This window comes from Callithrix jacchus, chromosome 19 (assembly GCF_049354715.1).
Source record: "Callithrix jacchus isolate 240 chromosome 19, calJac240_pri, whole genome shotgun sequence".
Lineage (NCBI taxonomy): Eukaryota > Metazoa > Chordata > Mammalia > Primates > Cebidae > Callithrix > Callithrix jacchus.
Window position 1 is genome coordinate 39722958 of NC_133520.1, and position 16787 is coordinate 39739744.

Genomic DNA, 16787 nt, shown 5'->3' on the forward strand with positions numbered 1-16787 from the left:
AAAAGAGATAAAACATGTGGAAGTGTTTGGTGTATAATAGGTGCTCATACTTAATAAGTATTCTTTCCTTGCTCTACTTAGTTCTCATTGATTGATCTTTTTAAAAAATTATTTATTGGCCGGGCGCGGTGGCTCACGCCTTTAATCCCAGCACTTTGGGAGGCCGAGGCAGGTGGATCATGAGGTCAAGAGATCGAGATCATCCTGGTCAACAAGGTGAAACCATGTCTGTACTAAAAATACAAAAAATTAGCTGGGCGTGGTGGTGTGCGCCTGTAGTCCCAGCTACTCGGGAGGCTGAGGCAGGAGAATTGCTTGAACCCAGGAGGCGGAGGTTGCGGTAAGCCGAGATTGTGCCATTGCACTCCAGCCTGGGTAACAACAGCGAGACTCTGTCTCAAAAAAAAAAAAAATTATTTATTGATTAATTTTCAGACAGGGTCTCACTCTGTTGCCCAGGCTGGTGTGCAGTGGCTTGATTATGACTCACTGCAGCCTTGACTTCCCAGGCTCAAACGATCTTCCCATCTCAGCCTTTGGATTAGCTGGGACCGCAGGTGCCTGCCACTATACTTGGCTAATTTTTTTGTTTGTAGAAATGGGGTCTAACTGTGTTGCCTAGGCTGGTCTCCTGGGCTCAAGCAGTCCTCTCCCTTTAGCCTCCCAAAGTGCTGGGATGATAGGGGTGAGCCATTGTGCTCAGCCCTCATTGATTGATCTGTGGCATTTAGGTATTATTGTATGATTGAGGTCTTAATTTGGTTATTAGGTTTTATTAGTTATTTGCCATGTGGTCTTAGCCTTCTTTTTTTTTTTTGATTTAATAAAGTTTTATTTTTCCAAATGTACAGTTGGTTGGACCTATTCATGCGTCTTCACCAGCAGCTGGAGCATCTCCACCCTTGGTATTTCTGGTGTAAATTACTTGAGCTCTGTGCTTTGAAACTAGTTTGATAAGTCCTTTGCTAAGGAGCTCCTGAAGGGCTGCCCTGGCAAGGGAGCCTCGAATCTTCAGTCTCTCAGAGACCACAGCTGGAGTTATAAGTTTATAGTTGGGAACTTCCTTACAGAGTTTGTCATAGGTATCTTTGTCAAACAAGACCAAGTTATTGAGCTTGTCCCGAACTTTGCCTTTGGACCACTTCTTCTTTTTGGCCTTGCCCCCGGATTTGTTCACTGGGTCTTTGACTTTCTTGGCCGACTTTCCAGCGTCTTTCTTCTTCTTGTCGTCCTTGGGCGGCATTGCGAAGCTCGGAGAGGAGCGGAGAACACTACAACCGCGCTAAGATGTCGGACAAAAAGGCGGTCTTAGTCTTCTTAAGGACAGAGACCTTGTCTTATTTTTCGGTGTGTTCCAAGATCCTAGTTCATTGCTAAGTACACAAGGTTGCTCAATAAATGTCTCAGTGACTGAGATTTGCAGGATTATTAGAGCACTCTGTCTGCACATAACATCTGAGACGTTTTCTGAATATTTTTTGAAACTTGCTCCTTCCTTTGATTATTGTTACCACTCTTAGTCAGTTGGTACTAGTGACGAGGAAAGATTAGGGTCACGGGGTGAATTATTAGTATCAAATCTATAATTCTGTGTAGTCACCAGAAATGGTATATCAAAGTGAATGTTTATAGGTGAGTATTTCATTCACCTATAAAAATGACTTAAGTCAGGCACAGTGGCTCACACCTATACTCCCAGCAGTTTGGGAGGCCAAGACGAGAAGATCACTTGAGCTCAGGAGCTCAAGACCAGCTTAGGCAACACAGCGAGACCCTGTCCTGACAAAAAAGAAAAAAAAGGAAAAATGAGCAAGGTACAGTGGTGTGTGCTTCTAGTTCCAGGTAGTTGGGAGGCTGAGGCCGGAGGATCACGTGATCCTGGGAGGCTGAGGTTGCTATGAGCTGTGATTGTGCCACTCCAATGGGTGACATAGCAAGACTGTCTCAAAAAGAAGACTTAAAGCTCAAATGATGCAAATTTTAAGCATAAATAACTTGATACAGTGTACTTTTAGTCTCTCCCTTGGCAATGTACAGCCTACTGCAAGGAGAGATGAGTAGCATTTTAAATATTTAAACAGTAAATTTATAACTTTCAATATTGGCCATATCTTTCTCTCTGAATGACACAAGATAATGAAGCTCTCTGATCTATTGATTTTTGTTTTTTAATGATTTTTTTTAGAATGTCGGCTTCTTTATTTAGAACAATTTGAAATCACCGTCGAACAAAGCAAATTTCCTTTCTGTCCTGTTTCTTTCTCTTTAGTTGTTTAACCTTTTGCCTCTTAAACTCTGGGCTTCTGTTTTCTCATTCATAAAGCTGGGAAATATCTACCTCCTGTAATGTTCCTGAGGTGTAAATGAGGCACACACAAAGTACTATCGTACGTGAAATATTGCATTGCTTCTTGAAGTGTGATCTACCATTCACCTCCCTCAGAATTACTTGGGGGTGGGAGGTGGAGAAGGAGAGAGGGGTCTTACTGAAAATCTGGCTTACAGTGTCTCTCCTGAGAACATCTAGTATTTTATGGCACAGAATCTACATTCTCTCAAGCTCCCTAGGTGATGCTGGTATTCCCAAAATTTTGATACCTGCTTACCTACAGGACAGAGACACATTCCTTTTGCAATCTGTCTTCTCCCTACTTTATTGGTCTTATTGGCACTAGAGTTTGAGAACACTAGGGCTAAATCAGTAGTAGTTTTATATGAATATTTGCAGTAGTTGTAACAGCCTGCTTAAAATATCTTTTTTTTTTTTTTTTGAGATAGAATCTCACTGTCACCCAAGCTGGAGTGCAGTGGTGATCTCAGCACACTGCAACCTCAGCCTCCGGGGTTCAAGCACTTCTCTGGCCTCAGCCTCCCAAGTACCTGAGACTACAGGCATGTACCACCCCCATGCCCAGCTAATTTTGTACTTTTAGTAGTAACAGGGTTTCACCACGTTGGCCAGGCTTGAACTCCTGACCTCAGGTAATCTGCCTGCCTTGGCCTTACAAAGTGGGATTACAGGCATTAGTCTCCATGCCCAGTCTAAATTTCTATTATTTTTTCCCGTGCTTAGCTTGGACTTTTTCTGAGCACCCTTCACTTTCTTCTGTTTTTGCTTTTTGACTGAATTTCTTGAACTTGACCTTTTTATGTTAGAGATCTATAGTAATATCTTTCTTCTGTTACTTTCAGTCAAGATACAGAAGTCAAGCTGGCAGATGATTCTAGAAGTCTATTTTAAAATGCCCAGACTTCTTTTTAATGAAATTACCTATGTATTAACTACCTTTAATATAATAATTTGTCAGTCACAGAGTAAATACATGGATTTAATTGTTTGGAGCCCAACTTTTTTTTTTTTTCTTTTTGAGATGGAGTCTTGCTCCCTTGCCTAGGGTGGAGTGCAGTGGTGTGATCTCAGCTCACTGCAACCTCCACCACCCGGGTTCAAGCAGTTCTCCTGTCTCAGCCTCCTGAGTAGCTAGGACTACAAGCGCCTGCCACCATGCCCGGCTAAGTTTTGTTTTTTTTAGTAGTGACAGGGTTTAACTTTGTTGGTCAGGCTGATCCCTAACTCCTGATCTCAGGTGATACACCTGTCTCTGCCTCCCAAAGTGCACCCTGCCTTGGAGCCCAACTTTTAATGAGCAGGATTTAATGAACAGGGCACTTTTGGAAGATCAGTTTATTATCAGGTCAAATGATTCATGTGGTCAATAGGAAATGCTAAAGGAGGGGTAAGTGGAGCCTAAGTAAGACACTGAGCATGGTTTTCTGCAGTAGGGTGACATTGCTTTAACTGTTTTTCTTGTATTTCGAGACTTAGTATTTTTCCATTTTCTTTCTGTAGATGAACAAGTTCTTTGATTATCTCATGTTTGTTTAGGGTGTGCGCACTCTTTCATGTACTCAGAGCATGTATCTTTTGTCACATTTGCCACCTTGTATTTTAACTTCTTTTTTTTTTTTGAGACAGTCTTGCTCTGTTGCCCAGGCTGGATGGAGCGCAGTGGCATGATCTTGGCTCACTGCAACTTCCGCCTCCTGGGTTCAAGCGATTCTCGCGCCTTAGCTTCCCGAGTAGCTGAGATAATAGTTGCACACCACCATACCTGGCTAAGTTTTGTATTTTAAGGAGAGACGGGGTTTTTCCATATTGGCCAGATTGGTTTCAAACTCCTGGCTTCAAGTGATTCACCAGCCTTGAACTCCCAGAGTGTTGGGATTACATGTGTAAGCCACCTCACCCAGCCGTGTTTTAACTATTTGAACCAATGATTATTAAATACTTTTTTTTTTAATTAAATACTTTTTTTCTTTTAAACCTCTTCTGGAAGCTCTTGGATGCAGGTATTGTGTCTTGTACCAACCAATATCTACCCATTCTGACCTTATTTAAACAAAACTCAGTATAGTTCTATGCCATATTTTCTATTAGCATCGGTGACTATTTTATTTATTTTGTTGTCTTGAAGACCAGCGGATCTGCTGCTTTCCTTATATGTCCATGGGCCAACCTTTGTGAACAGTGTCACACTCCTCTGAGTCTTACCTCCTTGCTGTAAATGTTGTATTTTACTTACCATTGCTTTGATCATCCATGAGAATGAGTATGATGAGTGAATTAGTTTTTTTGGGGGATGGTGAGATCACTGTTTTTGAATATCACCTTTTTAATTAGTATTATTTATTTCTTTGTTTACATGGTATACTGAAAAGTAGGACTGTACTTGGAGCAGTAAGTCTTAGATTTGAGTGCTGCTTCCATTTGCAACCTTGGGTAAATCACTTAATCTCTGATTTTTATTTTCTTCATCTACAAAATAGGGGTTATAATTCCTATCTGTATTATAGGATTTTAGTGAAGAGCAAATGACCTAGAGCATTATATAAATGTGAGATATTATAGTCTTCACTCTTATCCCTGAAATAAAGATTTTAGAGATTAAAGATCAATTAAATTAATTCAAGAATTGGAGTAGGGTTTTAATTTTTTCACTTTTGGCCTAAAAGTACAGAAGTTCAAGTAGTTATTACATGAATACCACTTATAATGTCAATTGGGTATGGAATCTTCTAGTATTACCCATTCTAGAGGAATTCGAACCTGTTAATAGTTATGTCATATCTGTAAAGGAGCTTTGTTTTCGGATAGAATCTCATCCAGATTCTGATTATGCCATTTACTGATTTCATGAACCTGCAAACTGACTAGCTGAACCTTAGTTTTCTTATTGGTAAAATGGAGTTAACAGCAGTAATAAAAACCTTGGAAGGCTGGTGAAAAGAACAAATGAGGTAGTCTATGATACGTGTTGAACATCCAGCATAAAGCTTGGGATATTGTATGTGATTGATAAGTAAATGACAAATTATACCCAGTAGAGAGGACAATGATGACCAACACTTAAGGAATACTTGCTTCATGGGCTTTGATGTGCATTATCTCATTTAGTCTTGCAAAGTCTTCTCAGGTCTCTCTCTATATTATTCCAGTTTCATAGATAAAGAAAGGGAAGTCGAGAAGTTCTAACTTGCTCAAATTACGTAGCTAATTCTGTCTGAACTCAGAGCCTATGATCTTTATTATTATTGTTATTACTATTACTATTTTGACATAGAGTCTTGCTCTGTTGCCCAGGCTGAAGTGCAGTGGTGTGATCCTAGCTTACTACAGCCTTGGACTCCTGGGCTCAAGCATTCTTCCCACCTCAGCCCAAGTAGCTGGGACTACAGGCACAACCCACCACACCCAGCTATTAAAAAATTTTTTTTTTGTAGAGATGGAGGTCTCACTGTATTGCCCAGGCTGGTTTTGAACACCTGGCCTCAAGTGATCCTCTTGCATCAGTCTCCCAAAGTGTTGGGATTACAAGTGTGAGCCACTGTATCTGGTTAGATCTTTTGTATTAATTAAGCTTTTCATTCCTGTTGGAAACTTGTCAAATGCCAATAGTAATTACACATTCTGTGATGCTTTAAAGTTCATGATAAAATCATATTTATCTTGGAAATTGGAAAAAGGCACAAACAAGATTTTATCTATAAAACTCTTCGGTAATGTGTAAATAATACAATTATTTAGATATTTTGGTTGAAGTTACGTGTTTCTGTGTTTTCAGATCTAAGGAGTTGTTGGGAGTGGTACCTGTTAAAATTGTGAAAAAGCAATGGTAGATTTATTAAAATGTGGAACATTATTTGGAATTAATCACAAAATGACTTGGATTGTATTTAGATTTGCTTTTCTTTTATTGGAAAGGCCCCACCCAAACAGCAGAGAGGATGCGAGAGAAGAGAGAATGTGAATGCTCATTGCTGGTCTTTTTTTTTTCCTGTGCTATGCTGTGTTAATTGTTAATAGCTCTTCTCTTCTAAGAAAATTGATGTGAGAGCCAGAGTTGTATCAGAGAACATGATTACCTAATTACACAGCCCTCCCTTTCCCTTAAATAGACCTTTAAGCCTTTACTTCAGCAGTAGAGAGATAGCTTAGTGGATGTTCTTCCAAATAAGTTTTTTAGTATCATTTTTAGAGCAGTCTTTTGTATTTGCATGAAACAGTGCTTTTGGTAAATATTGTGTATTTAAGGAGAAGAACAGGATACTTCTGGGGGCTGAGGTAAATGTTTCGATGTTAGTCTCAAGACATGTTTTCATGCTATCGATAACTGGAGATGAACTGATACTCTGGGTGTCTTAATGGTTGTTCTTTTCATTGCCATTTTAGTATGACTCATTATGTAATGCTCTTTAATGTTTTGCTTGAATGAATATGAATGTTTTATGAGAATGCCTGATTTCAAGGACTTATGAACAGCTTAACTGTTAGTTTAATGTTCAGGCACATCAATTGAAATATACATGTCATCAAGGGGGAAATCATCCTTTGATTACCTTTAACTTGGTAACTTAAAAAGGAACATTTTTAGAGAAGGTCATCTCAGTACAGTGGAAAATTAGTTTTGTTGTTGTGAACAGTAAATCCTTTCTAAGTCTGCAACTGGGCTTTATTTTGGTTCAAGAGAGGGGCAGTGAGCTCAACCTGGTGATACAAGGACATTTGGTCTAAGTCAGAAGAAACCTGAAAATATATAGTTGCATAAAAATATATAATTTAGATATTTTGGTATAGGATTATATATGCACATAATCCTATATGGTTATATGTATATATATGGTTTATGTATGGAGGCTGAGAAGTCCTATGATCTGTTCTCTGCAAGTTAGAGACCCAGGAAAGTAGAGTCCAATGCCCTGAGAACCAGGAGGATGAATGCTTTCAGTCCCAGTTCAACAGCAAGAGAAGGCTGATGTCTTAGCCCCAGTAATCGGAGAGAGAGAATTCACCCTTTCTCTATTCTTTTGTTCTAATTGGGCCCTCACAGGTTGGATAATAACTGTTAACATTTAAAAGGGCAATCTGCTTTTCTCAGTTCACCGATTCAAATGCTTAATTTTTTTTCCCCAGAAAAACCCTCATAGACACACCAAAAAGTAATGTTTAACCACGTTTCTGTGCATCTTGTGGCTCAGTCGTGTTTACATATAAAATTAACCATTACAGATCTGCAGAAGGAAGATGGCATATTGAATTGAAGGTATTTGGAACAGATTAATTACATCTATATCTATATGTGTTGCCTTTTCTCGGTTATTTTAAAACTTGAGCTCTAAAGAGATCTTTTGGCTGGGCGCAGTGACTCATGACGGTACTACCAGCACTTTGGGTGGCTGAGGTAAGCAGATCACTTGAGGCCAGGAGTTCGAGATCAGCCTGGCCAATATTGTGAAACCCTGTCTCTACTAAAAATACAAAAAATTAGCTGGGCAGGGTGGTGTTCTCCTGTAATCCGAGCTACTCGAGAGGCTGAGGCAGGAGAATCACTTGAACCCAGGAGGCTGAGGTTGCAGTGAGCCGAGATTGTGCCGCTGCACTCTGTCTAGCCTGGGTGACAGCAAAACTCTATGTCAAAAAAACCAAACCAAAACAAAACAAAAAAAAAAACAACTTTTGAAAAAAGGTGACCTGGATAATTACATTGAGATTTTCTTTCATTTTGTCAGGAGGACCCAACATAGCATAGTGGAAGGGAGTGGGGGATTAATTACTTTGTTTTCTGTGCATGCTCATTGCCGGTAAAGATTATTTTTGCTATGTCGTGACATCTTGTAAGGAAGTGGATGTAAGAGCCACAGTTGGGTTAGATAATGTAGTTATATCTCTTCCCCTTTTTTTGGAATAGGAACTAGATGTGGCTGAATAGAGAGGTGTTTGTTAGTCTCACCTCTAAGGTATTTGAAACATCTTAGTACAGTAAAAAGTGTTGATAATCATGGACATTGGTTGATAAGTACACAAGGATGTATTATGCTTTGCTTCTTTGTGTGTTTTAGTGTTTTGTTGTGGAAAATGTTGAATTAAAAGTACTTTAAATATATGTGACAGAAACTCACACATGAAGTCTCAGGAGCTAGACTTCTCTTATTAAAATGAAAGAGTCTGGGTGTGATGGCTCACTCCTGTAATCCCAGCACTTTGGGAGGCTGAGGCAGGAGGACCACTCGAGGCCAGCATGGCCAACATAGTGAGACCCTGTCTTAAAAAAAAATGAAGACACAACTCTGTGAATGTAAAATCATTGCATTTTACACTTAAAAAATAAGTGGGTAATTTTTTATTGTTTGCAAATTATAGCTCTACGAAGCTGTTATAAAAACTAAAAAGAGGATGGGTGCAGTGGCTCACACCTGTAATTCCAGCACTTGGGGAGGTCAAGGCAGGCGGATCATGAGGTCAGGAGCTCAAGATCAGCCTGACCAATATGGTGAAACCCCATCTCTACTAAAAATGCAAAAATTAGCTGGGTGTGGTGATTTGCGCCTGTAATCCTAGCTACCCAGGAGACTGAGACAGGAGAATTGCTTGAACCTGGGAGGCAGAGGTTGTAGGAGCCGAGATCATGCTACGGCCCTCCAGCCTGGGAGACAGAGTGAGACTTGGTCTCAAAAATAAATAACTATAAGTAAAATAAAAAAAGAGCCTTTAACTTCTTTTAGTGATACCTAAAAATATACAGGCTGAATCCAAACAAGGGTCTGGGGAGTAGTTTCTGACCCACCTGACACTAAACAATTTTTAAAATATTTGTTGCGATATTTAATGTGAGACTGTACATGCCAGCCACTGTTGTTGGTACTAAAGATACAGCAGAGACCCTAAACAGGAAACAGTCCCTGCTCTGGTGCAGTGGCTTAAGCCTGTAATGTTAGCATTTTGGGAGGTTGAGGTGGGAGAATTGCTTGAGTCCAGGAGTTCATGACCAGCCTGGGCAATCTGTTGAGACCATGGCTCTACAAAAATTAAAACAACTAGCTGAATGTGGTGGCATGCACCTGTAGTTCCAGCTACTTGGGAGGCTGAGATGGGAGGATCACTTGAGTCTGGGAGGCAGAGGTTGTGGTGGACTGAGATTGTGCCACTGCACTCTACCGTTGGGGGCAGAGTGAGACCCTGTCTTGAAAAAAAAAAAAAATCCCTGCTTTTTGACACATGCCAAACACATCACATGCATTTTAACACCCAATCCACAGTGTCTAGCACAGTGCCAACGGCAAGATACAATCTCAACAAAAGTGTATTAAATGAACAACCTCATAAGTTAAGTGCTGTTTTTATACTCCTTTGACAGTTAAGGTGACTGAGGCTTTAAGAGGTTACTTGACCCAGGTCACACAGCTGTGAGTGACAGAGCTGGACCTGGAACCACATCTTTCAGCCCTCATTCCTGGAGTATGAACCATGGTGTATACCTGCTCCCGGGTAGGACAGGTGTGCATGTAAGAGCACTTATGTGTGCATAGGCCAGTACTTTCTCAACTACTGACTCTGTTACACAGAATATCCTTAGTATTTAGCTCTACTTTTAGATGAATGTCCAAAGATGCAATTGAATCTGTCATTTAAAGCATCAGTTGTAGAAACTCTTACTGTGGTTTAGGTTAGGTTAGTTCATTTTTAAAAATTGTTCTGGTCTTTAGCCTTTTTTTTTTTTTTTTTTTTTTAAGATAGAGTCTCACTCTGTCACCAGGCTGGAGTGCAGTGGTACGATCTTGGCTCACTGCAATTTTTGCCTCCTGGGTTCAAGCAGTTCTCCTGCTTGAGCCTCCCGAGTAGCTGGGACTACAGGCCTGTGCCACCATGCCCAGCTAATTTTTGTATTTTTACCATGTTGGCCTGGATGGTCTTGATCTCTTAACCTTGTGATCTGCCTGCCTCTGCCTCCCAAAGTGCTGGGATTACAGTTGTGAGCCACCTTGCCTGACCTGGTCTTTAGTCTTGATTGTGTCATAATGTTTGGTAAAATATCACTGGGTATTTAGCCACATGTGTTCTCAGCAGGTCTTCAACAGATGTTTGTTAGTCCAAAAACTGTGAGGACCTAAGAAGCAAATCTTCTCAGTCAGCTCTGTCCTTATCTACATATGTATTGATATTTCTTGGGTTAGCTGAGACCAACTTTTATGTTTATTTCCCAGCTAGTCAATATTTAATAATTGGTTGTCTTAGTGCCGATAGTGTAGATGCAGGTGGTTTCTGTGGTGCAGTACAGTTATAGTCTTCTTTAAATTACAGATTTGTTCTAAGTGTGTGGAAATACTTGTTACCTCAGTTATGTGGTCAGTAACTTCATAGGCAGCATATGGCTCACAGGAGAAGCCCTGGGCATTGGAGTCTGATAGAGGTGGACTCAAATTCTGATTTTTCCAGTTACTAGGTGACCTTCAATAATTTCTATCAATTCCATGAGCTTTAATTTTCCCTTTTTAAAAATGGTTCTATAATATCTATTGCTGTAACTATATAATTGAGTGTTTACTACACACAAAACAAAGAACTATGACACAGTAAGATTAGATAAATCTGCCCTTAGGTCACACAGTCACCAAAGGTGGATGTAAACCCAGGTCTGCCTAATTGCAAAGCCCATACCTACTTTCTGGATATTTCTAGAATATTTTCTTCTAACCTTTTCTTCAGGTAGTTTCTCTAGGTTTTCAAAAATGGCATTAGAATATAATCATGTTTAGAGATGATTTTAGTGTTTGTGTGTGTGTTTGTGTGTGTTTGAGACAGAGTCTCATTCTGTCACCAGGCTATAGTGCAGAGGTATGATCTTGACTCAGTGCAACCTCTGCCTTCCAGGTTCAAGTGATTCTTCTGCCTCAGCCTCCCAAGTAGCTGGGATTACAGGCATGTGCCACCACGCCTGGCTAATTTTTGTATTTTTAGTAGAGACAGGGTTTCATCGTGTTGGCTAGGCTGGTCTCAAACTCTTGACCTCGTGATCCGCCCACCTCAGCTTCCAACGTACTGGGATTACAGGCCTCAGCCACCATGCCTGGCTGTATATGTATTTTTTTCTAACATCATGGTACCTGTTGGAGAAAGCTATTATAGTTATTAGGTATCAATAAGACTAAATGTTAATTTAAAAAACTAACAACATCTAATTAAGTATCATATAAGGTGGAAAAATAGAATTCATACACAAAGAAAATTGAATAGTCCTTAAAAGGGAGTGTGCAAGAACATTTTTAGATATAGCTAGAATTTAAGAAAGAGAAATGAGGTTTAAGTTTAATAGGAATTAGACATATTTTAATTTTGGTCTAGATTCAAAGAAGCAAGTTAGTTTCAGTTCACATCGGAGATGTCTTTAAATGTAAGCCTGAATCATGTTGTTTTCAATAGAGAAGCATGACTAGTTGGAACAATTTCTTTCTGTAATCCCTCCTTTAAAAAGTTGCTGAGCTAGAGTGTTCCAGAGACAAGTTGTCTTTTACAGCTTTTTATGGCATATTTGATAATTGAATAGTCAAGAGTTTTGTGTCTTACTGATGTATATGTTTTTACATGTAATTTTTAGTCAAATGCCAACTTGAAAAGCTTGTCTGCAAAAAAGAAAAAGTTGTTTTCTTCTGTGTGTTTGTATAGGGACAGGAAGAAATAGGCTTTTGTCCTTAGACTAGAAAAATAAGGACATTGAACAAATCAAGTGCTTTTTAGGTGGATTTTGAATTTTAATGTAAATGTAAAGTCTTCATATAAGTTGAAACCAGCCCCTTGGTTCAGTTTCTAAATCGCACATTTAAATTGAATTCTACGAGAGGTAGAGCTGGTACCATTCCTTCTGCAACAATTCCAAACAATAGTAAAAGAGAGACTCGACTCCTCGCTAACTCATTTAACGAGGCCAACATCATTCTGATGCCAAAACCTAACAGAGACACAACTAAAAAATAAAGTTTCAGGCTGGCATCCTCGATGAACATCAATGTGAAAATCCTCAATAAAATACTGGCAAACAAAATCCAACAGCTCATGAAAAAGCTTAGTCCCTGGCATCCAGTAGTCTCTCTTCTTTCCCTGTGAATTTGTCTATTCTAGACATTCCATATAAGTGGGATTATATAATCCGTAGCCTTTTGTGTCTTGCTTCCTTCACTTAGCATAATGTTTTCAAGGTGCATCCATATTGTTGTAAGTGTCAGTTCTTCATTCCTTTATTATTTTTATTTTTTTTGAGACAGAGGCCTGTTCTCTTGCCCAGGTTGGAGTGCAGTGATGTGATCTCAGGTCACTGCAGCTTCCGCCTTCTAGAATCAAGTGCTTCATCTGCCTCAGCCTCCCCAGTTGCTGGGATCACAAGCACCTGCTGTCATGCTTGGCTAATTTTTTTGTATTTTTAGTAGAGATGGGGTTTCACCATGTTGGCCAGCTGATCTTGGACTCCTGACCTCAAGTGATCCTTCCGCCTTGGCCTCCCAAAGTGCTGAGATTACAGGCATGATTCACCATGTCTGGCCTTTTCTGTAGTAAAAAATACTCTAGGCCGGGCACGGTGGCTCACGCCTGTAATCCCAGCACTTTGGGAGGCCGAGGCAGGTGGATCACGAGGTCAAGAGGTCGAGACCATCCTGGTCAACAAGGTGAAACCCCACCTCTACTAAAAATACAAAAAATTAGCTGGGCATGGTGGCATGTGCCTATAATCCCAGCTACTCAGGAGGCTGAGGCAGGAGAATTGCCTGAACCCAGGAGGCGGAGGTTGCGGTGAGCCGAGGTCGTGCCATTGCACTCCAGCCTGGGTAACAAGAGCGAAACTCCGTCTCAAAAAGAAAAAAAATACTCTACTGCATGGTTATACCACAATTTGTTTACTCTTTCATTGGTTGATGGGATGTGAGTTTTTTCCACCTCTTGGCCATTATGAATAACGCTGCTATGACCATTCATGTACAAGTTTTGTGTAAACTTACGCTTTCAATTCTTGGGAACCCATGACATTTACATCTTTTTTTTTTTTTTTTTTTGAGACGGACTTTTGCTCTTGTTACCCAGGCTGGAGTGCAATGGCTCAATCTCGGCTCACCGCAACCTCTGCCTCCTGGGTTCAGGCAATTCTCCTGCCTCAGCCTCCCGAGTAGCTGGGATTACAGGCACGCGCCACTATGCCCAGCTAATTATTTGTATTTTTAGTAGAGACGGGGTTTCACCATGTTGACCAGGATGGTCTCGATCTCTTGACCTCGTGATCCACCTGCCTCAGCCTCCCAAAGTGATGGGATTACAGGCGTGAGCCACCGCGCCTGGCCACATCTTTTTTTTTCTCCTTTTTTGAGACGAAGTCTGTCTCTGTTACCAGGCTGCAGTGCAGTGTTGTGATCTCGGCTCACTGCAACCTCCACCTCCTGAGTTCAAGCGATTCTCCTGCCTCAGCCTCCCAAGTAGCTTGGACTACAGGCGTGCACCACCATGCCTAGCTAATTTTTGTTAGATGAGGTTTCACCGTGTTGGCCAGGATGGTCTTGATCTCTTGACCTTGTGATCCGCCTGCCTCAGCCACACAAAGTGCTGGGATTACAGGTGCGAGCCACCATGCCTGGCCTACATTTATATTTTTATCTAGATTTCATATACCTCTCCTGAGTTCCAGACTCATATCTACTGTTACCTATCTCTTCTTGGATGACTTGTAGACACCCAAAACCCAGTCTAAAATTGAAGTCATTATTTCTTCCCTTAATTCTATAACCCTGCCTCTTATCTCAGCTGCTGAAGCTAAAAGCATGGGTTTCATCTCTTACTCTAACCTCTTCCTCTTCAGACTTAACTAGTCATTATCAGGTTCACATGATTGCTTTTTGTAAAATAGTTCGCAAATTTTCCCTTTGCTCAACTCTTGCTGCCGCTCTCAATTCACCTCTCATGATCACCTCTTCCTTCACCATCGCACAGCCTTTTAACTAGTCTTCCTGCTTTCATTATTGCTCCCTCCAATTCTTTTTTTCTGCATCTAGAATGTTTTTTTGAAAAATAAACCAATCATGTCATCACTTTCTTACTGGCGGCCCCTTCTGTTGTTTTCCATTGCTCTTGGAATAATTTATAAGGCAAATCTGCCTAATATTTACCTTACCATTTGCATTTTTTGAGGTTCTTTTCCATTATCTTTGTATTCCAGCCAATTTGAATTACTTTCGGATCCATAAGGGTCAATGTTTTATCTTGCTTCTGGCATTCACACTGTTCTTTTTGCTGCCTTCCTTCCTGGCCCTGCATCCTTTGCCTGGCTAATTTCTACATATCCTTCATGTTTTACCTTCCATGTCACTTCTTCCAGCAGCATTTCCATTACTCCCATTATCTGGGTTTAAGTACTCCTGCTAGGTGCTTTCTTTTCTTTTGAGATGGAGTTTCTCTCTCATTGCCCAAGCTGGAGTACAGTAATGTGATCTCAGCTCACTGCAACCTCCACCTCCTGGGTTCAAGCGATTCTCCTGCCTCAGACTCTTGAGTAGCTGGGATTACAGGCATGTGCCACCATGCCTGGCTAAGTTTTGTATTTTTAGTAGAGACGGGGTTTCACTATGTTGGCCATGGCTGCTCTTGAACTCGTGACCTCAGGTGATCTGCCCACCTCAGCCTCGCAAAGTTCTGGGATTACAGGCTTGAGCCACCGTGCCCAGCCTAATGCTTTCGTAGCATTCTATATTTCTCTTATAGCATACTTTGCATTATGTTGAGATTTCCCATTCCTTTATCTATGTCTTCTACCTTACTGTGAACCTCATGAGGAGCAGTGTCTATTTTACTACCAGAGAAATTCTTAACTCCTAGTGCAGGGACTCACTTAGTAGGTATTCAGTAAGTATTTGAATAAAGAAAGAAAGAAAATATTGACAGGAACATAGATTATTTATTAATTTTTGTGAGAGAGGGTCTCACTTTGTCATCCAGGCTGGAGTGTAGTGGTATGGACCATGGCTTATTGTAGCTTTGACCTTGTGGGCTCAAGCGATCCTCCAACCTCAGCCTCCCTAGTAGCTGGGACCAGAGGTGTGTGCCACTGTGCCCAGCTAAGTTTTAAATTTTTTGTAGAGACGGAGTCTGACCATAACAATCCTCCTGCCTCAGCCTCCCAAAGTGCTGGAATTGAAGTTGTTAGCCACCACACACAGCCAGAAATGTAGACTATTAATCATTAAATATTTAGTAAATGCACGCTGTCTAAGAGCTACATGTGATGTTGGGCAGGACATAAGAGAAGGGGAAATAAAGTGACAGACCTCATTGATGAGCTTATATTGTAGTTGTAAAAACAAATGAAATGATTAGAAAACAAATGACACACTCTCATGAACATTAATGCTTGTGGTACACATGGTAAGTACAGTTCAGTGATTTATGTGATTACTGGATTTCAAAGTATTAGAGATGTATGTGTTGCAGAAGGAGGCTCTAATCCATCTGGGAAAGAATCACCTTTTTTTTTTGAGAAGGAGTCTTGCTTTCCTGCCCAGTCTCTAAGTGAAGTGGCGTGATCTTGGCTCACTGCAACCTCTGCCTCCTGAGTTGAAGTGATTCTCTTGCCTCAGCCCCTGAGTAGCTGGGATTACAGGCACTTGCCAGCACACCTGGCTAATTTTTGTATTTTTCAGTAGAGACGGGGTTTTACCATGTTGCCCAGGTTGGTCTCGAACTCCTCACCTCAAGTTATTTGCCTGCCTCAGCCTTCCAAAGTGCTGGGATCATAGACATGATCCACTGTGCCCGATCAGAATCACCACATGATTTTTATGAACAATGAGAATGGTTAGTTAAAAATGACTCCTAATACTTTTATTATAGTTGGAGTTATGTAGAAATGTTAAGTCTGGAAACAATGATTTTCACAAAGTAGTTCCTAAATATTTTTAGTTTGATTTAGCTAGAAAAAGTGTGAAATTTGAGGACTCCCCTCCCAACCCACAGCCCCAGAAGTCCTAATTAATTCAGGCAGCTGGAGTGTGTTCAATGAAGTGGTTAGTTGGCATTTGTAATAAAAACTTGACTTAATTAGTGAAATTTCTAACCCTTCTGTAAATTTGACTAGGAGTTAGTAGTATTTGTGAATTAAATTCTTTTCAGCTCTGAAAGATTTAGAAATGTGTAAAGGATGCAGGGCATAGGAATTGAGAAATGAAGACAGATAAGCAGTTTCCTTCAAGCAGAGTGGTGTCCCTGGTGCATGAGAGAGCATCTGAACTCACTTATCTCGGGGAAGACCATGCGATAATGAAAGGGTATGTTTGTTCTTTGAAAGCATCTTCTGTTTATGGTAGTTTCTTGTAAATATTTTTATGTATAGTTCTTTCTTGTAAAAGTATTTCTTGTAAATATGTAGTATGACTAAGTCCTTTGCAAGGAGAGAGTTCTTTGGACTTTGGCTCCAGCAATTGGA

At 40.5% G+C, this 16787-nt stretch overlaps 1 protein-coding gene and 1 pseudogene across 11 annotated transcripts in view; one reads left to right on the top strand and one right to left on the bottom strand.

The window, feature by feature from the left end:
* Positions 1-16787, top strand: part of SMYD3 (SET and MYND domain containing 3) — an 839170-nt gene that overhangs the window by 21428 nt on the left and 800955 nt on the right. The gene's annotated exons all lie outside the window — the stretch shown is intronic.
* On the bottom strand, positions 806-1284 carry LOC100392886 (ribosomal protein S25 pseudogene; annotated as a pseudogene).